Source organism: Oncorhynchus tshawytscha, linkage group LG18, assembly GCF_018296145.1.
Source record: "Oncorhynchus tshawytscha isolate Ot180627B linkage group LG18, Otsh_v2.0, whole genome shotgun sequence".
NCBI lineage: Eukaryota > Metazoa > Chordata > Actinopteri > Salmoniformes > Salmonidae > Oncorhynchus > Oncorhynchus tshawytscha.
In genome coordinates this window covers 38,434,862-38,448,573 of record NC_056446.1, presented here as the reverse complement: position 1 = coordinate 38,448,573, position 13,712 = coordinate 38,434,862, and the positions used below count along the sequence as shown (strand labels likewise).

At 53.7% G+C, this 13,712-nt stretch overlaps 1 pseudogene; it reads right to left on the bottom strand.

Annotated features, from left to right (window-relative positions):
* LOC112239416 overlaps window positions 1-13,712 on the bottom strand; it is a 92,903-nt pseudogene that overhangs the window by 32,548 nt on the left and 46,643 nt on the right.

Here is a 13,712-nt window from a genome sequence, read left to right as displayed (position 1 = left end):
ACATAACCCTGATCCTAACCCAGACCCTGATCCTAACCCAGACCCTGATCCTAACCCAGACCCTGACCATAACCCAGACCCTGACCATAACCCTGACCATAACCTAGACCCTAACGCTGACCCTAACCCTGACCATAACCCAGACCCTAACCCAGACCCTAAACCAGAACCTGACCCTAAACCAGAACCTGACCCAGACCATAACCCAGACCCTGATCCAGACACTGACCCAGACCCTAACCTAAACCCAGACCCTGACCATAACCCAGACCATAACCCAGACCATGACCCTAACCTAGACCCTAACCTAGACCCAAACCCTAACCCTGACCCAGATCCTAACCATAACCCAGACCCTGACCATAACCCTGAACATAACCTAGACCCAGACCCTGACCATAACCCAGACCCTGACCCTAACCCTGAACATAACCTAGACCCTAACCATAACCCAGACTACAACCCTGACCCTAACCTAGACCCTGACCCTAACCTAGACCCTGACCCTAACCTAGACCCTGACCCTAACCTAGACCCTGACCCTAACCTAGACCCACACCCTAACCTCTAACCCAGTGCCAGAGAGGAAACCAGAGCATAGTTCTCACTGCCTGGAGACTTTCTGGAGGGGGGTTATCAGAGGAAAAGAAACATGCCTCTCCCTCTCCCCTACCTCCCCCCACCTCCCTCCCCTTCTCCTCTCCCCTACCTCCCTCCCCTTCTCCTCTCCCCTACCTCCCTCCCCTTCTCCCCTACCTCCCTCCCCTTCTCCCCTACCTCCCCCTCTCCTCCCCCCCTACCTCCCTCCCCCTCTCCTCTCCCTCCCCCTCTCCTCTCCCTCCCCCTCCCCTTCTCCTCTCCCCTACCTCCCTCCCCTCTCCTCTCCCCTACCTCCCTCCCCCTCTCCTCTCCTCTCCCTCCCCCCCTCTCCTCTACCTCCCTCCCCTCTCCTCTCCCCTACCTCCCTCCCCTTCTCCTCTCCCCTACCTCCCTCCCCTTCCCCTCTCCTCTACCTCCCTCCCTCCCCTACCTCCCTCCCCTTCTCCTCTCCCCTACCTCCCTCCCCTTCTCCCTCTCCCCTACCTCCCTCTCCCTCTCCCCTACCTCCCTCTCCCTCTCCCTCACCTCCCTCTCCCTCACCTCCCTCCCCTACTCCCTCTCTCCTCCCTCCCCTTCTCCTCTCCTCTCCCCTCCCTCCCCCCTCTCCTCTCCCCTACCTCCCTCCCCCTCTCCTCTCCCTTACCTCCCTCCCTCCCCTTCTCCTCTCCTCTCCCTCCCCTTCCCCTCTCCCCTACCTCTCTCCCCTTCTCCTCCTCTCCTCTCCCCTCCCTCTCTCCTCTCCCCCTACCTACCTCCCTCCCCCTCTCCTCTACCTACCTCCCTCCCCTCTCCTCTCCCCTACTTCCCTCCCCTCTCCTCTCCCTTACCTCCCTCCCCCTCTCCTCTCCCTTATCTACCTCCCTCCCTCCCTCCCCTTCTCCTCTCCTCTCCCTCCCTTCCTTCCTCCTCCCTTCTCCTCCTCCCCTCCCTCCCTCCCCTCCCCTCCTCCTCTCCCCTACCCCCCCCTCTCCTCTCCCTCCCTCCCTCCCCCCCCTCTCCTCTCCCTTACCTCCCTCCTCTCCTCTCCCTTACCTCCCTCCTCTCCTCTCCTCTCCCTTACCTACCTCCCTCCCCTTACCTACCTCCCTCCCCTTCTCCTCTCCCCTACCTCCCTCCCCTTCTCCTCTCCCTTACCTCCCTCCCCTCTCCTCTCCCTTACCTACCTCCCTCCCTCCCTCCCTCCCCTTCTCCTCTCCTCTCCCTCCCCTTCCTTCCTCCCCTTCTCCTCTCTCCCCTCCATCCCCCCTCCCCCTACCTCCCTCCCCTCTCTCCTCTCCTCTCCTCTACCTCCCTCCCCCTCTCCTCTCCCCTACCTCCCTCCCCCTCTCCTCTACCTCCCTCCCCCTCTCCCCCCCTCTCCTCTCCCTCCCCTTTTCCTCTCCCCTACCTCCCTCCCCTACCTCCTCTCCCCTACCTCCCTCCCCTTCTCCTCTCCCCTACCTCCCTCCCCTTCTCACCTACCTACCTACCTCCCTCCCTCCCCCCTCTCCTTCTCCCCTCCCTACCTCTTGGTATCCAGCGGCCGTCCATCACTACTAACACTGCGTGGTATAGCAGCGTTTCTCTCTGGGCGTTCAGCAGACAGGGTTTTCCCCCAGAGCTCCCCAGGCTGACGGCCCGGTTGGGGGTGTGCGGCTGGGGGGAGGCCGTCAGGGACTGCTGGGGGCTACTGGAGGTTCTCTGCCACTTGTTGTCTTTGCTGCGGAACGGGAACTTGTAGTCAAACGAACCACTCTCACCACTCCCCTTATATTCAACCACTGGGATACGGTAGAGCTCAGAGCAACCTCTGTAGAGAGAGAGAGAGGGAGAGGGAGAGGGAGGAAGAGCCAGGGGGAGGAAGAGCCAGGGGGAGGAAGAGCCAAGGGGAGGAAGAGAGAGAAGGGGAGTTGGAGGAGACAGGGGGAGGAAGAGAAAGGGGGAGGAAGAGAGAGAAGGGGAGTTGGAGGAGAAAGGGGGAGGAAGAGAGAGGAGGGTCAGGTAAGAAGCAGAGGTTAGACTCCACACACATGGTTGACATGATAATGACGACCTCAGAATCACTAATCTGACCATCACACACACACACACACACACACACACACACACCAACCCCTCTGACAAACACACACACACCTGCGTGGCGTAGCGTCTTCGTGCGGGGGTATGATGACCACCCTGACGGTGACCGACGTCCTCAGCAGGTCGATCATCTGCTCGTGGGTCAGAGTCGCCACGGCAACCTTGACGGAATGGTTGATTTTTTTACCATTATATGGTATCAATAATAATTTACAAACAAAACACACAAGAATGATCCAACGACACAATGAAATCTACTTTAACTTTAAAATGACATACCTTGCAGATTTCGACCAATCGGCTGCCCTGCCTCAGCCCGGCCTGCCAGGCGTACCCGTACGATTCCACCTCTGCCACAATGCCCTCGTAGTTGACATGGAAACCCAGCTGGCCCAGCCCATTACGACGTAGTGTCATCTCAGATGTCTCACAACCCTTAGTCAGGTACTGGGGGGGTGGAGAGAGAGAGAAGGAGAGAGAGGGGGAATTGGGAGAGAGAGAGAGGGGGGATTGGGAGAGAGGGGGAGAATTGGGGAGAGAGAGAGAGAGAGAGAGAGGGGGGAGAATTGGGAGAGAGGGGAGAATTGGGAGAGAGAGAGAGAGAGAGAGAGAGAGAGAGAGAGAGAGAGAGGGGGAGAATTGGGAGAGAGAGAGAGAGGGGGGAAGAGAAGTTGGAGGGAGAGAGAGAGAGAGAGGGGGGAGAAGTGGGAGGGAGAGAGAGGGGGGAGAAGTGGGAGGGAGAGAGAGAGAGAGAGGGGGAGAATTGGGAGAGAGAGAGAGAGAGAGGGGGGAGAAGTGGGAGAGAGGGGAGAATTGGGAGAGAGAGAGAGAGAGAGAGAGAGAGGGGGAGAATTGGGAGAGAGAGAGAGAGAGGGGGAAGAGAAGTGGGAGGGAGAGAGAGAGGGGGAGAAGTGGGAGGGAGAGAGAGAGAGGGGGAGAAGTGGGAGGGAGAGAGAGAGAGAGAGGGGGAGAAGTGGGAGGAGAGAGAGAGAGAGAGGGGGAGAATTGGGAGAGAGAGAGAGAGAGGGGGGAAGTGGGAGGGAGGGGGAGAAGTGGGAGGGAGAGAGAGAGAGAGGGGGGGAGAAGTGGGAGGGAGAGAGAGAGAGAGGGGGAGAAGTGGGAGGGAGAGAGAGAGAGGGGCGAGAAGTGGGAGAGAGAGAGAGAGGGGGAGAAGTGGGAGAGAGAGAGAGATAGGGGGAGAGAGAGAGAGAGAGATAGGGGGGAGAGAGAGAGAGATAGGGGGGAGAGAGAGGGGGCGAAGTGGGAGAGAGAGAGAGAGAGAGAGAGGGGGGTGATTAGTTTGTTTGCAGTGCAACATAACAAATAACAGCCGTCAGTCAGGAGGACAGAATGAGTGGTAAGTGATCAAGCATGTTCAATTGTGCAATTGAAAGCACAGTAGACAGAGCCCGGTCCGAGGTAGACAGAGCCCGGTCCGAGGTAGACAGAGCCCGGTCCGAGGTAGACAGAGATTGTCTTGAGGTAGACAGAGATTGTCTAGAGGTAGACAGAGATTGTCTTGAGGTAGACAGAGATTGTCTTGAGGGAGACAGAGATTGTCTTGAGGGAGACAGAGATTGTCTTGAGGGAGACAGAGATTGTCTTGAGGTAGACAGAGATTGTCTAGAGGTAGACAGAGATTGTCTTGAGGGAGACAGAGATTGTCTTGAGGGAGACAGAGATTGTCTTGAGGGAGACAGAGATTGTCTTGAGGGAGACAGAGATTGTCTTGAGGGAGACAGAGATTGTCTTGAGGGAGACAGAGATTGTCTTGAGGGAGACAGAGATTGTCTTGAGGGAGACAGAGATTGTCTTGAGGGAGACAGAGATTGTCTTGAGGGAGACAGAGATTGTCTTGAGGGAGACAGAGATTGTCTTGAGGGAGACAGAGATTGTCTTGAGGGAGACAGAGATTGTCTTGAGGGAGACAGAGATTGTCTTGAGGGAGACAGAGATTGTCTTGAGGGAGACAGAGATTGTCTTGAGGGAGACAGGGAGTTTTGGGTTCTTAATATTCTCTGCAGTGTGTGTGTGTTAGACCTCTTGCAGGAAGATGAGTGTGAGTTTATGAAGTACCAATATATTATTCCTCTGTCTCCTTCCTCCCGCTCCCTCACACAAAGGTGTCAGCATCGAATGAAGAGCAACGCATCCCTAGATACACTCATTTGAAAATTGTATCTGAAAGTGTTTATGACCAACTGCATTTCCCTCTTCTTGAATGGATCTACTAACACACAACAGACACACACTCTTTGCGGTGTGTGTGTGTGTGAGAGCTGGAGGAAATGGAGGAAGTCTTTCAGAACCAGCTGATGGTGATTACATAAGGAAATGGTTTTACCTCTCTTGTTGCTATGGTAACAGATAAGAACCATCACCCAAGCAAATTATGAGTTAGGCTTTGTCCCAAGTGGCACCCTATTCCCTATATAGGTCACAACTCAGGGAGCAGGGTACACTACTCAGGGTACACTACTCAGGGAACAGGGTACACTACTCAGGGTACACTACTCAGGGAACAGGGTACACTACTCAGGGTACACTACTCAGGGAACAGGGTACACTACTCAGGGAACAGGGTACACTACTCAGGGAACAGGGTACACTACTCAGGAAAACTACTCAGGGTACACTACTCAGGGTACACTACTCAGGGTACAAACACTACTCAGGGTACACTACTCAGGGAACACTACTCGGGGAGCAGGAACAGGAGGTAAACACTACTCAGGGAACAGGAACACTACTCAGGAACAGGAACACTACTCAGGGAACAGGGAACACTACTCAGGGAACAGGGAACACTACTGGGAACAGGGAACACTACTCGGGGAACAGGGAACACTACTCGGGGGAACAGGGTACACTACTCGGGGAACAGGGTACACTACTCGGGAACAGGGTACACTACTCGGGGAACAGGGTACACTACTCGGGAACAGGGTACACTACTCAGGAACAGGGAACACTACTCAGGGAACAGGGAACACTACTCGGGGAACAGGAACACTACTCAGGGTACACTACTCAGGGAACAGGGTACACTACTCAGGGAACAGGTTACACTACTCAGGGAACACTACTCAGGGAACAGGAACGCTACTCAGGGAACAGGGAACGCTACTCAGGGAACAGGGAACGCTACTCAGGGAACAGGAACGCTACTCAGGGAACAGGGACGCTACTCAGGGAACAGGGTACACTACTCAGGGACACAGGGAACACTACTCAGGGAACAGGGAACACTACTCAGGGAACAGGGAACACTACTCAGGAACACTACTCAGGGAACAGGAACACTACTCAGGAACAGGGAACACTACTCAGGGAACAGGGAACACTACCAGGAACACTACTCAGGAGCAGGAACACTATTCAGGAGCAGGAACACTACTCAGGAGCAGGAACACTACCAGGGAGCAGGGAACACTACTCAGGAGCAGGGTACACTATTCAGGGAGCAGTGAAACACTATTCAGGGAGCAGGGAACACTACTCAGGGCACACTATTCAGGGAGCAGGAACACTACTCAGGGAGCAGGGAACACTACTCAGGGAACAGGGAACACTACTCAGGGAACAGGGAACACTACTCAGGGAACAGGAACACTACTCAGGGAACACTACTCAGGGAACAGGGTACACTACTCAGGGAACAGGGTACACTACTCAGGAACAGGGTACAGCACTCAGGGAACAAGGTACACTACTCAGGGAACAAGGTACACTACTCAGGGAACAAGGTACACTACTCAGGGAACAGGGAACACTACTTAGGGAACAGGGTACAGCACTCAGGGAACAGGGTACACTACTCAGGGAACAGGGAACACTACTCAGGGAACAGGGAACACTACTCAGGGAACACTACTCAGGGAACAGGGTACACTACTCAGGGAACATGGTACACTACTCAGGGAACATGGTACACTACTCAGGGAACAGGAACACTACTCAGGAACACTACTCAGGAACACTACTCAGGGTACACTACTCAGGGTACACTACTCAGGGTACACTACTCAGGGTACACTACTCAGGGAACAGGGAACAGGGTACACTACTCAGGGAACAGGGTACACTACTCAGGGAACAGGGTACACTACTCAGGGAACAGGGTACACTACTCAGGGAACAGGGGAACACTACTCAGGAGCAGGAACAATACTCAGGGAACAGGGTACACTACTCAGGGAACAGGGTACACTACTCAGGGAACAGGGTACACTACTCAGGGAGGAGGGAACACTACTCAGGGAGGAGGGAACACTACTCAGGGAGGAGGGAACACTACTCAGGGAACAGGGTACAGCACTCAGGGAACAGGGTACACTACTCAGGGAACACTACTCAGGAAACAGGGAACACTACTCAGGGAACAGGGTACAATACTCAGGGAGGAGGGAACACTCAGGAGCAGGGAACACTACTCAGGGAACAGGAACACTACTCAGGGAACAGGAACACTACTCAGGGAACAGGAACACTACTCAGGGAACAGGGAACACTACTCAGGGAACAGGAACACTACTCAGGAACAGGGAACAACAGGAACAGGGAACACTACTCAGGGAACAGGGTACACTACTCAGGGAACAGGGTACACTACTCAGGAACAGGGTACACTACTCAGGGAACAGGGTACACTACTCAGGAACAGGGTACACTACTCAGGGAACAGGGTACACTACTCAGGAACAGGGTACAGCACTCAGGGAACAGGGAACAGGAACACTACTCAGGGAACACTACTCAGGGAACAGGGTACAGCACTCAGGAACAGGGTACAGCACTCAGGGAACAGGGAACACTACTCAGGGAACACTACTCAGGAACAGGGTACAGCACTCAGGGAACACTACTCAGGGTACACTACTCAGGGAACAGGGTACACTACTCAGGGAACAGGGTACACTACTCAGGGAACAGGGTACACTACTCAGGGAACAGGGTACACTACTCAGGAACAGGGTACACTACTCAGGGAACAGGGTACACTACTCAGGAACAGGGAACACTACTCAGGGAACAGGGAACACTACTCAGGGAACAGGGTACACTACTCAGGGAACAGGGTACACTACTCAGGGAACAGGGTACACTACTCAGGAACAGGGTACACTACTCGGGGAACAGGGTACACTACTCAGGGAACAGGGTACACTACTCAGGAACACTACTCAGGGAACACTACTCAGGGTACACTACTCAGGGACAGGGTACACTACTCAGGGGACAGGGTACACTACTCAGGGGACAGGGTACACTACTCAGGAACAGGGTACACTACTCAGGGAACAGGGTACACTACTCAGGGAACAGGGTACACTACTCAGGGAGCAGGGAACACTACTCAGGAGCAGGGAACACTACTCAGGAGCAGGGAACACTACTCAGGAGCAGGGAACACTACTCAGGAGCAGGGAACACTACTCAGGGAACACTACTCGGGGAACACTACTCGGGGAACAGGAACATTACTCAGGGAACAGGGAACACTACTCAGGGAACAGGGAACACTACTCAGGGAACAGGGTACACTACTCAGGGAACAGGGTACACTACTCAGGGAACAGGGTACACTACTCAGGAACAGGGTACACTACTCAGGAACAGGGTACACTACTCAGGGAACAGGGTACACTACTCAGGAACAGGGAACACTACTCAGGGAACAGGGAACACTACTCAGGGAACAGGAACACTACTCAGGGAACAGGGAACACTACTCAGGGAACAGGGAACACTACTCAGGGAACAGGGTACACTACTCAGGGAACAGGGAACACTACTCAGGAACAGGAACACTACTCAGGGAACAGGGAACACTACTCAGGGAACAGGGTACACTACTCAGGAACAGGGTACACTACTCAGGGTACACTACTCAGGGAACACTACTCAGGGAACACTACTCAGGGAACACTACTCAGGGAACACTACTCAGGGAACAGGAACACTACTCAGGGAGCAGGAACACTACTCAGGAACACTGAGCAGGGAACAGGGTACACTACTCAGGGAACAGGGAACACTACTCAGGGAACAGGGAACACTACTCAGGGAACAGGAACACTACTCAGGAACAGGAACACTACTCAGGGAACAGGGTACACTACTCAGGGAACAGGGTACACTACTCAGGGAACAGGGTACACTACTCAGGGAACAGGGTACACTACTCAGGAACAGGGTACACTACTCAGGGAACAGGGTACACTACTCAGGAACAGGGTACAGCACTCAGGGAACAGGGAACAGGGAACACTACTCAGGGAACACTACTCAGGGAACAGGGTACAGCACTCAGGAACAGGGTACAGCACTCAGGGAACAGGAACACTACTCAGGGAACACTACTCAGGGAACAGGGTACAGCACTCAGGGAACAGGGAACACTACTCAGGGTACACTACTCAGGGAACAGGGTACACTACTCAGGGAACAGGGTACACTACTCAGGGAACAGGGTACACTACTCAGGGAACAGGGTACACTACTCAGGGAACAGGGTACACTACTCAGGGAACAGGGTACACTACTCAGGGAACAGGGAACACTACTCAGGGAACAGGGAACACTACTCAGGGAACAGGGTACACTACTCAGGGAACAGGGTACACTACTCAGGGAACAGGGTACACTACTCAGGGAACAGGGTACACTACTCAGGGAACAGGGTACACTACTCAGGAACAGGGTACACTACTCAGGGAACACTACTCAGGGAACACTACTCAGGGTACACTACTCAGGGGACAGGGTACACTACTCAGGGGACAGGGTACACTACTCAGGGAACAGGGTACACTACTCAGGGAACAGGGTACACTACTCAGGGAACAGGGTACACTACTCAGGGAGCAGGGAACACTACTCAGGGAGCAGGAACACTACTCAGGAGCAGGGAACACTACTCAGGGAGCAGGAACACTACTCAGGGAGCAGGGAACACTACTCAGGGAGCAGGAACACTACTCAGGAACACTACTCGGGGAACACTACTCGGGGAACAGGGAACATTACTCAGGGAACAGGAACACTACTCAGGGAACAGGGTACACTACTCAGGGAACAGGGTACACTACTCAGGGAACAGGGTACACTACTCAGGGAACAGGGCACACTACTCAGGAACAGGGTACACTACTCAGGGAACAGGGTACACTACTCAGGAACAGGGTACACTACTCAGGGAACAGGGAACACTACTCAGGGAACAGGAACACTACTCAGGGAACAGGGAACACTACTCAGGGAACAGGAACACTACTCAGGGAACAGGGAACACTACTCAGGGAACAGGGTACACTACTCAGGGAACAGGGAACACTACTCAGGGAACAGGGAACACTACTCAGGGAACAGGGAACACTACTCAGGGAACAGGGAACACTACTCAGGGAACAGGGTACACTACTCAGGGAACAGGGTACACTACTCAGGGTACACTACTCAGGGAACACTACTCAGGGAACACTACTCAGGGAACACTACTCAGGGAACACTACTCAGGAACAGGAACACTACTCAGGAGCAGGAACACTACTCAGGGAACACTACTCAGGGAACAGGGTACACTACTCAGGGAACAGGGTACACTACTCAGGGAACAGGGTACACTACTCAGGGAACAGGGTACACTACTCAGGGAACAGGGTACACTACTCAGGGAACACTACTCAGGGAACACTACTCAGGAACAGGGTACACTACTCAGGAACAGGGAACACTACTCAGGGAACAGGGAACACTACTCAGGGAACAGGGAACACTACTCAGGGAACAGGAACACTACTCAGGAACAGGAACACTACTCAGGGAACAGGGTACACTACTCAGGGAACAGGGTACACTACTCAGGGAACAGGGAACACTACTCGGGGAACAGGGTACACTACTCGGGGAACAGGGTACACTACTCGGGGAACAGGGTACACTACTCGGGAACAGGGTACACTACTCGGGGAACAGGGTACACTACTCAGGGAACAGGGTACACTACTCAGGGAACACTACTCAGGGAACACTACTCAGGAACAGGGTACACTACTCGGGAACAGGGAACACTACTCAGGGTACACTACTCAGGAACAGGGTACGCTACTCAGGGAACAGGTTACGCTACTCAGGAACAGGGTACGCTACTCAGGGAACAGGGAACGCTACTCAGGGAACAGGGAACGCTACTCAGGGAACAGGGAACGCTACTCAGGAACAGGGAACGCTACTCAGGAACAGGGTACGCTACTCAGGGAACAGGGTACGCTACTCAGGGAACAGGGTACACTACTCAGGAACACTACTCAGGAACACTACTCAGGGAGCAGGGAACACTACTCAGGGAACAGGGAACACTACTCAGGGAACACTACTCAGGGAACAGGAACACTACTCAGGAACACTACTCAGGGAACAGGGAACACTACTCAGGAACAGGGAACACTACTCAGGGAACAGGGAACACTACTCAGGAACAGGAACACTACCCAGGGAACACTACTCAGGGAGCAGGGTACACTATTCAGGGAGCAGGAACACTACTCAGGAGCAGGGAACACTACTCAGGAGCAGGAACACTACTCAGGGAGCAGGGTACACTATTCAGGAGCAGTGAAACACTATTCAGGAGCAGGGAACACTACTCAGGAACACTACTCAGGAGCAGGGAACACTACTCAGGGAACAGGGAACACTACTCAGGAACAGGGAACACTACTCAGGGAACAGGGAACACTACTCAGGAACACTACTCAGGGAACAGGGTACACTACTCAGGGAACAGGGTACACTACTCAGGGAACAGGGTACAGCACTCAGGGAACAAGGTACACTACTCAGGAAACAAGGTACACTACTCAGGGAACAAGGTACACTACTCAGGGAACAGGGAACACTACTTAGGGAACAGGGTACAGCACTCAGGAACAGGGTACACTACTCAGGAACAGGGAACACTACTCAGGAACAGGGAACACTACTCAGGGAACACTACTCAGGGAACACTACTCAGGGAACACTACTCAGGAACACTACTCAGGAACAGGGTACACTACTCAGGGAACATGGTACACTACTCAGGGAACATGGTACACTACTCAGGAACAGGAACACTACTCAGGAACACTACTCAGGGAACACTACTCAGGGAACACTACTCAGGGTACACTACTCAGGGTACACTACTCAGGGTACACTACTCAGGGTACACTACTCAGGGAACAGGGTACACTACTCAGGGAACAGGGTACACTACTCAGGGAACAGGGTACACTACTCAGGAACAGGGTACACTACTCAGGGAACAGGGTACACTACTCAGGAACAGGGTACACTACTCAGGGAACAGGGTACACTACTCAGGGAACACTACTCAGGGAGCAGGGAACAATACTCAGGGAACAGGGTACACTACTCAGGGAACAGGGTACACTACTCAGGGAACAGGGTACACTACTCAGGGAGGAGGGAACACTACTCAGGGAGGAGGGAACACTACTCAGGGAGGAGGAACACTACTCAGGGAACAGGGTACAGCACTCAGGGAACAGGGTACACTACTCAGGAACACTACTCAGGAAACAGGGAACACTACTCAGGAACAGGGTACAATACTCAGGGAGGAGGGAACACTACTCAGGGAGCAGGGAACACTACTCAGGGAACAGCGAACACTACTCAGGGAACAGGGAACACTACTCAGGGAACAGGAACACTACTCAGGAACAGGGAACACTACTCAGGGAACAGGGAACACTACTCAGGAACAGGGAACACTACTCAGGGAACAGGAACACTACTCAGGGAACAGGGTACACTACTCAGGGAACAGGGTACACTACTCAGGAACAGGGTACACTACTCAGGAACAGGGTACACTACTCAGGGAACAGGGTACACTACTCAGGGAACAGGGTACACTACTCAGGGAACAGGGTACAGCACTCAGGGAACAGGGAACAGGGAACACTACTCAGGAACACTACTCAGGAACAGGGTACAGCACTCAGGGAACAGGGTACAGCACTCAGGGAACAGGGAACACTACTCAGGGAACACTACTCAGGAACAGGGTACAGCACTCAGGGAACAGGGAACACTACTCAGGGTACACTACTCAGGGAACAGGGTACACTACTCAGGGAACAGGGTACACTACTCAGGGAACAGGGTACACTACTCAGGAACAGGGTACACTACTCAGGAACAGGGTACACTACTCAGGGAACAGGGTACACTACTCAGGAACAGGAACACTACTCAGGAACAGGGAACACTACTCAGGGAACAGGGTACACTACTCAGGGAACAGGGTACACTACTCAGGAACAGGGTACACTACTCAGGGAACAGGGTACACTACTCAGGGAACAGGGTACACTACTCAGGAACAGGGTACACTACTCAGGAACACTACTCAGGGAACACTACTCAGGGAACACTACTCAGGGACAGGGTACACTACTCAGGGGACAGGGTACACTACTCAGGGAACAGGGTACACTACTCAGGGAACAGGGTACACTACTCAGGGAGCAGGGAACACTACTCAGGGAGCAGGGAACACTACTCAGGGAGCAGGGAACACTACTCAGGGAGCAGGGAACACTACGCAGGGAGCAGGGAACACTACTCAGGGAACACTACTCGGGGAACACTACTCGGGAACAGGGAACATTACTCAGGGAACAGGGAACACTACTCAGGAACAGGGAACACTACTCAGGAACAGGGAACACTACTCAGGAACAGGGTACACTACTCAGGGAACAGGGTACACTACTCAGGAACAGGGTACACTACTCAGGAACAGGGTACACTACTCAGGAACAGGGTACACTACTCAGGAACAGGGTACACTACTCAGGAACAGGGTACACTACTCAGGGAACAGGGAACACTACTCAGGGAACAGGGAACACTACTCAGGGAACAGGGAACACTACTCAGGGAACAGGAACACTACTCAGGGAACAGGAACACTACTCAGGGAACAGGGTACACTACTCAGGGAACAGGGAACACTACTCAGGGAACAGGGAACACTA